The 7097-nt window shown below is 41.2% G+C and overlaps 1 pseudogene; it reads left to right on the forward strand.

Annotated features, from left to right (window-relative positions):
- Positions 1 to 373: 373 nt before the first annotated feature.
- Positions 374 to 5919, forward strand: LOC102793011 (5-hydroxytryptamine receptor 3A-like; annotated as a pseudogene).
- The last annotated feature ends 1178 nt before the right edge of the window (positions 5920 to 7097 follow it).

Genomic DNA, 7097 nt, shown 5'->3' on the forward strand with positions numbered 1-7097 from the left:
TGGAAATTTTCCAAAAATAAACAAGCCCTTTACACCCTCACCAATATCCCAATATCAAACCACAAAATCACAAAATATAACTGTGTAGCTGTGTTGTTATGTTATTTGAAACTGAAACTAACACAAAGAAAAAGCTGTGACACCAGTCACCATGTTCTTGCATTTGCTTTTCTACAGGTATTTAACTCATGTGTGTACCATCAAGTCATGGTAGATGCATCACACTAAAAAGTCAATATTAGTCTCTGAAGGTGGTTATAGGTTTCACTTGGACATCCACACAACTTTATCTGCATATAATGGTGCTTAAGCTGTTTTATTTTATAAATCACACACTTGTAATAATAAGGGCTAATTAATGCTGAGACAGAAAATGTCAGGGGTGAGGGCTGCTGAGCTAATCGTCATCGGTTTCATGCTGCTTCATGGTAAGACAAGAGAACATTTTGCTTACATTACTCACATTTTACAGGAAAGACAGCAAAGGGGATCTCTGGAAGGCTATAAATAAATTAAATTTTTATTAAAAGGTCGGTGTTAAGATTTGCTGTAAAAAGAAAATAGAAACTAAAGTATCAGCTTATTTTTATTACCTGCCAAAAACAAACAAAAAACAGCACAGCAACAACCAACATATGCAGAAGTAACAGTAAATAATACATATTAAATGTTACCCCCATCCCCCAGCAGGGGCCCGACAGAGCCAGGCCCCACCAAGCAGCCGTCGGGAGTGAGCCTGCACACACCCGAGCACCCAGCCCTGGGCACTGAGAATCACCAATGCACTGGTGGGTGGGGGCACCAGCCACTGGCAGAGAGTGTAGTGGGGAAATAGGCCCCCAAACCTGGAGGAGCCTGAGATGTTCCCAGAGAGGTGACGTCTAAGACCTGACCTCACACATAGGCATAGAAAAACAGACACATACAGACACAAATATGCATTCCCACCCTCATGAACACATATACAAATACTTACACACTTGTCCAACTTGGAGACACAGAAATGAACGCCATACAGACTCTATACTCCCAGGTAGAGGCACAATCTGCCCCCAGATCCAGGAGATGGTTTCTTTTACTCTGGCGTGGAGACAAGCAGACCATCCCGGTCCCGCAGTAACAAGGAAACCCACCAGACAGAATCCAATCAGATGGCCAGCTCCTTCTTTCGGCCCCCTGCCCCAGACGGCAAACAAAGAACGGGGGTGTGAGAAGACAAGGGCCCATTCCTCACTCCGCTTGCTCATAAACGGTGTTGATGATGTTCTAAAGTGCATTTAAAACGGGGGTGGTTGCAGGTGGCGGTTCACTTGGACAATGGCTAAGCTTTTTTAATCTATAATATCAGACACTTGTCATGTTAATAAGGGCTAATTAATGCTGAGACAGAAGATGTCAGGGCTGCTGAGCTACTCATCATCAGCTACATGCTGCTTCATGGTAAGACAAGAGAATGTTTTTGTCAGACCCAGGACCCTGAGCAGTTATGAATTATATTATTATTATTATTGTTGTATGTATGTATATTTGGTGTTGCCGTCCTTCTCCCTGTTTGTGTGTGTGTGTGTATGTATATGTGTTTCAGCGGGCGCCTTCAGGCCTGGTGGGTGTGGCCCTGCTGACGGTCTGGCCACACCCGAAGCCACACACCTGCTGCTGATCAGGCCTCGTCGGGGGAGCTACTTAGGAGAGTCTTGGAGCTCCCACCGACGCGGGATCATTGCTTGAGACTCCACGTTAGTCATCCAGTTGAGCCTAGTTAGTGTATGTGTATGCCCGCGGTTGTATGTGTCCTGACGGCTGCTTCTATTGTGTCCCCAGGAGAGGGGTGGAGTGCCAGACAGCAGCCAGCACGGGGAGTGCTGAGACACGGGAGCGGAGAGCACTGAGACACGGACTGTTCACGGAGAGACACGACACGGGAGTCAGGGGAAAGCACGGGGATTTATTGTTGTTATTTCCACACACTGTAAATAAACGCACTGTTTACACACAGAGCACCGCGCCTGGGTCCTCCTTCCCTACACCCCCACGGTCTGCCAGCCAGACCGTGACAGTTTTACTTACATTCGGTTTCATGCTGCAAGGACAACAAAGTCTTTGAAAGACGGTCGCCTTAATAAGTACCGCCTTAATTTTTATGCATGCAAATTAACATATATTATCTGTTGTACTTTGATAGAGTTACAATAGTGAAATTGCTAAACAGTAAATACTGCTTCATCACTTTTATTTCCTTTTCCAAAAAAGAAGGTTCACCAAGAACATTATGTTATACAGAATCAGTTTTATTAATCTTAATGTGTGGCACCAGCAGATCCAGTTTTTTTCATAATGTCTTCACTACACACCAAAAGAATAAGTCAGCAGACTTGTGATCTCAAGATTTTAACTGTTGTGATCATATTCATTCTCTGCTGTCTATGCAGGAGTAAAATACCAATAAAAGTAAAAGAACTGGCCTATTTTCATTAGCAGGAAGTTAAGATAATTATATGTTTTCTTTGCTCTTTATTTTCTAGATCTCAGACATTGTGGTTTCTTTTAACTGCACCAGTCCAACTCCTGTCGCCCTATTCGATGAGCTTGACAAAAATTTGTTCTCTAAAAAACTGATTCGTCCTGTCAAAAGCTTTTCAAATCCACTTAACATAACTATCAGTATCACTGTGGTGGGAATTTTAGGAGTGGTAAGTCTACACAGTTCACACACTAGATATTAGAAGTCATCATTTTGGTAATCTTAATATTTATGATGCTAATATACTAATTCATATGTCTCGTCTTTAGGATGAAAAAGCCCAAACCCTGTCTTCTGTCTTATGTCTTATGTCTTGGTATGTTTTGAAAAGATCTCACAAAATCACTAAATTATACTTATTCAAGAACATTGTACATGTATGTACATGTATTCAAATCGTTATCTATTTAAATGGCTCTAGCCTATTGTTCTAACTATGTGCTCTCTGTATGTTGACAATAGAAACCACGTATAGATTCTAAGTTATAAGGCTTTTAAAAAAAAGTTCAACCAGTAAATCATAAAGTTGACTTTGTAGACTATGGGGCTCCGTTTGTAAACTGAAACCTGCTGAAATTAACAGGAAAATTTTTCCGCCCTATAGTAAACTTTGCCAGACCTAAGACAAATTTTAATGGGTTGTTAACATGACCCTGCTCTACACAAAATGTATTGTAGTAGATGTTGTATTTCCCTCTATTTCAGCAGTTAAACTGGCATTTGAAGGCTGTATAACAGTTTTACTTTTCTTCTGCTTAATGTAGGAGTGGGATATTGAGGGACAGAACTGGGATGAGAAGGATTGTGGAGCTGAACGAGTCTCTGTCCCTCGGGAAAAGCTTTATGTTCCAGATGTTCAAATAGCAGAGTTGTAAGTTTTCCACATTTTGATTGGCTACAAGCTAGACAGTTTTGAAGTTATAGTGGAGGGGAGGTCATTGAACAGATTGTTAATTAACATGGGTAACCCTGATCACGGCTTACTGGAGAGACAGCAATATGTAATTTCAGCCCTGCTCTCTTAAAAGACTTGTCATTTCATATTTTTGCTACTAAAAGGTTTTTTTTTTAAATAAATTGCTATTATTAATTATTAAAAATGTTTTGTTATTCTTTTCTATTCTATTCCAGCCTGGATGAAGTCAGCTCCACCAAAACTCCTTATGTCTACTTGTACAACGCAGGTCATGTGTATGATGATAAGCCCATCAGAGTGGTCAGTTCTTGCCAATTAGGAATCTATACTTTCCCCTTTGATATCCAGAACTGCTCGTTGACGTTTGGAGCAGATATACACTTCGGTAAGGCTTTCTGAAACTTAAAAAACGAAAAAATAAATCATTAAAAGTGTGAACTTCACACTCGACAAATTTGAAATCCATGTCTGAACACAAAGCTGTTTGCTAATAATTCCAAATAAAACTATGCTCTTAAATATCAACCTAGCTACTGATATTAGGATGATTCAAGGCACCACTTCCAAACAGGTCCTGAATGAGTCCAGAGACGTGATGGTGACCAATGGAGAGTGGGAGCTCATGATATCAGTATAGCTGATTCCACCCTGGTATTAGTTGTGGGAAGCTACTCAGAGATCACGTACTATGTAAGCATTTTTTTTTACATACTTTTATTTAATTGTGTATTTTTGTACTGTTAAAGCTGCTCACAACAGTGCTTTTTCATGCATTGAAAAACTTCCTTTGTGCTAGTTCTTAATCACAGAGGAATGACAACAAACCTATGGACAGCTTCGGGCTTCCCTATAGTAACACTTTCTGGTGGTGGTGCAGCACTGCCCTTTTGGAAATACTTCAGTTTCACCGCATTCTTAAAATAGGTTTAAACAATCTCAAAAAATTGTATAAACCTAATTTACACAAAAAATAAGCCAAAATATGTAAGCAGTGTGTGAAAAATTTGTTTTCAGTAGTTTGTAGAACCCCCTTTAGCCACTAATCTGTGTGAATGTAACAATGTCTTACATCACTGTGGAGGAGAAAACCTTTAAAATCTCAAAGGTTTGTACCTGCGTCTCGTCCCAAGATCGTGCTAAGACGGAGACCGGTTTTCTATGTGGTGAACCTGCTGATCCCCAGCTGCTTTCTCATCACAGTGGACCTCTTCATCTTCATTCTGCCCCCATAGAGAGTGGACAGATCCTCCTTCAAGATAACCCTCACCCTGGGCTACACTGTTTTCCTGCTCATCACGAACGACCTGCTGCCTATCACTGGGGAGACAACACCCCTCATCAGTGAGTGATACTGAAAATAACTTATATATATGTATATTTCTTTGTTTGAAAAAAGATCCTCAAGAAGTTTGAGTAAGGATTACTTTCAGGGACACTACATATGAAAAGCAATACATTGTCTTGTAACTATGTAGGGAAATCAAATATGCCAGCTCTATGACCTAAATGTGTACTTGCTAAGAGGCTCCACCCTCTAAAAAAACCCACTTTATTTTTTGCGTCTCTTTATTTTTCCTGTGGTCTAGTTCTCGTACCGGAGACACACAAGCAGGAGATAAAGTGTCCATGGGTGCAATGCAAATATTTCCTAAACAAGATCATAACTAAGACTGAGAACCAGAATATGCGTGCATGTGTACACGTTCTGAACACTGCCTGTTTTTGTTGCTGTTTCCTGCAGATGTTTTCTTCTCCATCACTCTGGCGCTGATGGTGTCCAGCCTGTTGGAGACACTGTTCAACACAAACATTCAATTCAAGTCTAGCGAGTACAGTGCAGTGCCTCACTGGCTCAGCATCCTTGTGTTATCTTGCTGTTCTCGTTTGTATCCCTCCAAAGGAAAGGAGCAACCGAGTCACAGTCTCCCTCAATCCATCTCACAAAGGTATGTTATTATTTTTTCGTAACAGTAGTAAGTAGTAATTCACTGCAGAGTGTCATATTAAACGAGTATAATAAATGAGGTGTTTCACTTTCATAAAAACATATTATCGGTGCGTATTATTAGAAAATCAGATTTTTTGATCTGATTTTTCTGTTAGATGAGGTCTGAAAGGTCAGGCTCAACTTATCAATTTATCATAGCACTTCACTGGCTGTTTATTTTTGACAGCACTATCAATGAACACCAGTGCCACAAACCTCTCGGACAATCAGAGCATCTACAGTGTTACACTTCCAGTAAAACCAGCGCCAGCTTCCGGGACGGTTCTGGATGAACTGAGGAGATTAAGCAGAGATCTCACAGCCATCCGACTTCAGATGGACAAATGCTTTCAAGGGACCAAAGCTGCACAGGAGTGGGAGATGATTGGAAATGTGATCAATCGTCTGCTGTTTGGCTTGTACATCGTCTTTATCGTCACGAGCTTCATTATAATAATGAGCATCTGGATATGAAATAATTTGTTTGCAACATAATTAGGTGACAGAAAGATGAAAAAACAACATAACTGGCATACTGTCATGGTAATTGGCATGGATCACAAATAAATACAGTGCTATGGAAATGTATTTGACCCCTTCCAGAACCCAACAATCATATGACCCCTATGAGCAGCACTATGGTGACAGTGAGAAGGAAAAACTCCCTTTTAACAGGAAGAAACCTCCGGCAGAACCAGGCTCAGGGAGGGGCGGGGCCATCTGCTGCGACCGGCTGGGGTGAGAGAAGGAAGACAGGATAAAAGACATGCTGTGGAAGAGAGACAGAGGTTAATAACAAGTATGACCCACACCCCTACCTGATCTCCATCAGTACCAGCTTATCAAGTATCATAGGCTGTGTTGGAGTTGCAGTCAATACTGTTTTTGGTCTTGGTTGCTATTAGTTTTGTTTTCCTGGATTACGTTAGGGGAGATGCCGGAATTATGTGGCTGGTTCATGGTTTTCTTCGTATTTTGTTTGTTTTAGCTGGGGCTCCCATCTCTTTTTGTTTCTGTCTGTCCTTTTGTGAGTTACTACATTCCCTTTATTGAAAGCTTGATGAATGGCAGCAGCGTTGTGTCATCCCATATTTCGAGCACCTTTGAGCCACAGATTCAGGGACCGTAGCAGCATGTGTAAAAATCACTGCACATTTAAATATTAACATTTTCTTACATACATTAAGTGTATTATTAAGATGAGGAACTGTTATGTACATTTCAGATCAGAGCTGCTTCAATTGCTTATTCTTAATTCTTGCTTTTCGGTGTGAATATAAACATCATACATACAAACCACACAGAGGACCTTGCTTATCACTCTCACACCCAACCGAGACACATCTCTCAGCCTCCCGCGGCTGTTTTCATCAATCAGAATTGCACTGACATTACATGGCACAAAGTCAAACAGTGTCCTCTCTCTGGATGAATTGGCAGGAGAAGCTGCTAGATTAGATTGCATCTGAGGAATGCTAATTTTGCAGGAGTCTGGGTCTGGGGATGTCATGATTAAAGACTCAATTTCCCAGAGGTCAGTGTGGTGTGATCACATATTACCGCTAACTGATGGAGTGTCTCTGATGGTATGCCTGTCACAAGTGGCAGCATCAACACCGGTGGAGGAGAGAGCAGGGTGGTTCTGTGGTGTTCAATATTCCTCTCACAGCTTG

This window comes from Neolamprologus brichardi, chromosome 23, assembly GCF_056152115.1.
Source record: "Neolamprologus brichardi isolate AB-2024 chromosome 23, ASM5615211v1, whole genome shotgun sequence".
NCBI lineage: Eukaryota > Metazoa > Chordata > Actinopteri > Cichliformes > Cichlidae > Neolamprologus > Neolamprologus brichardi.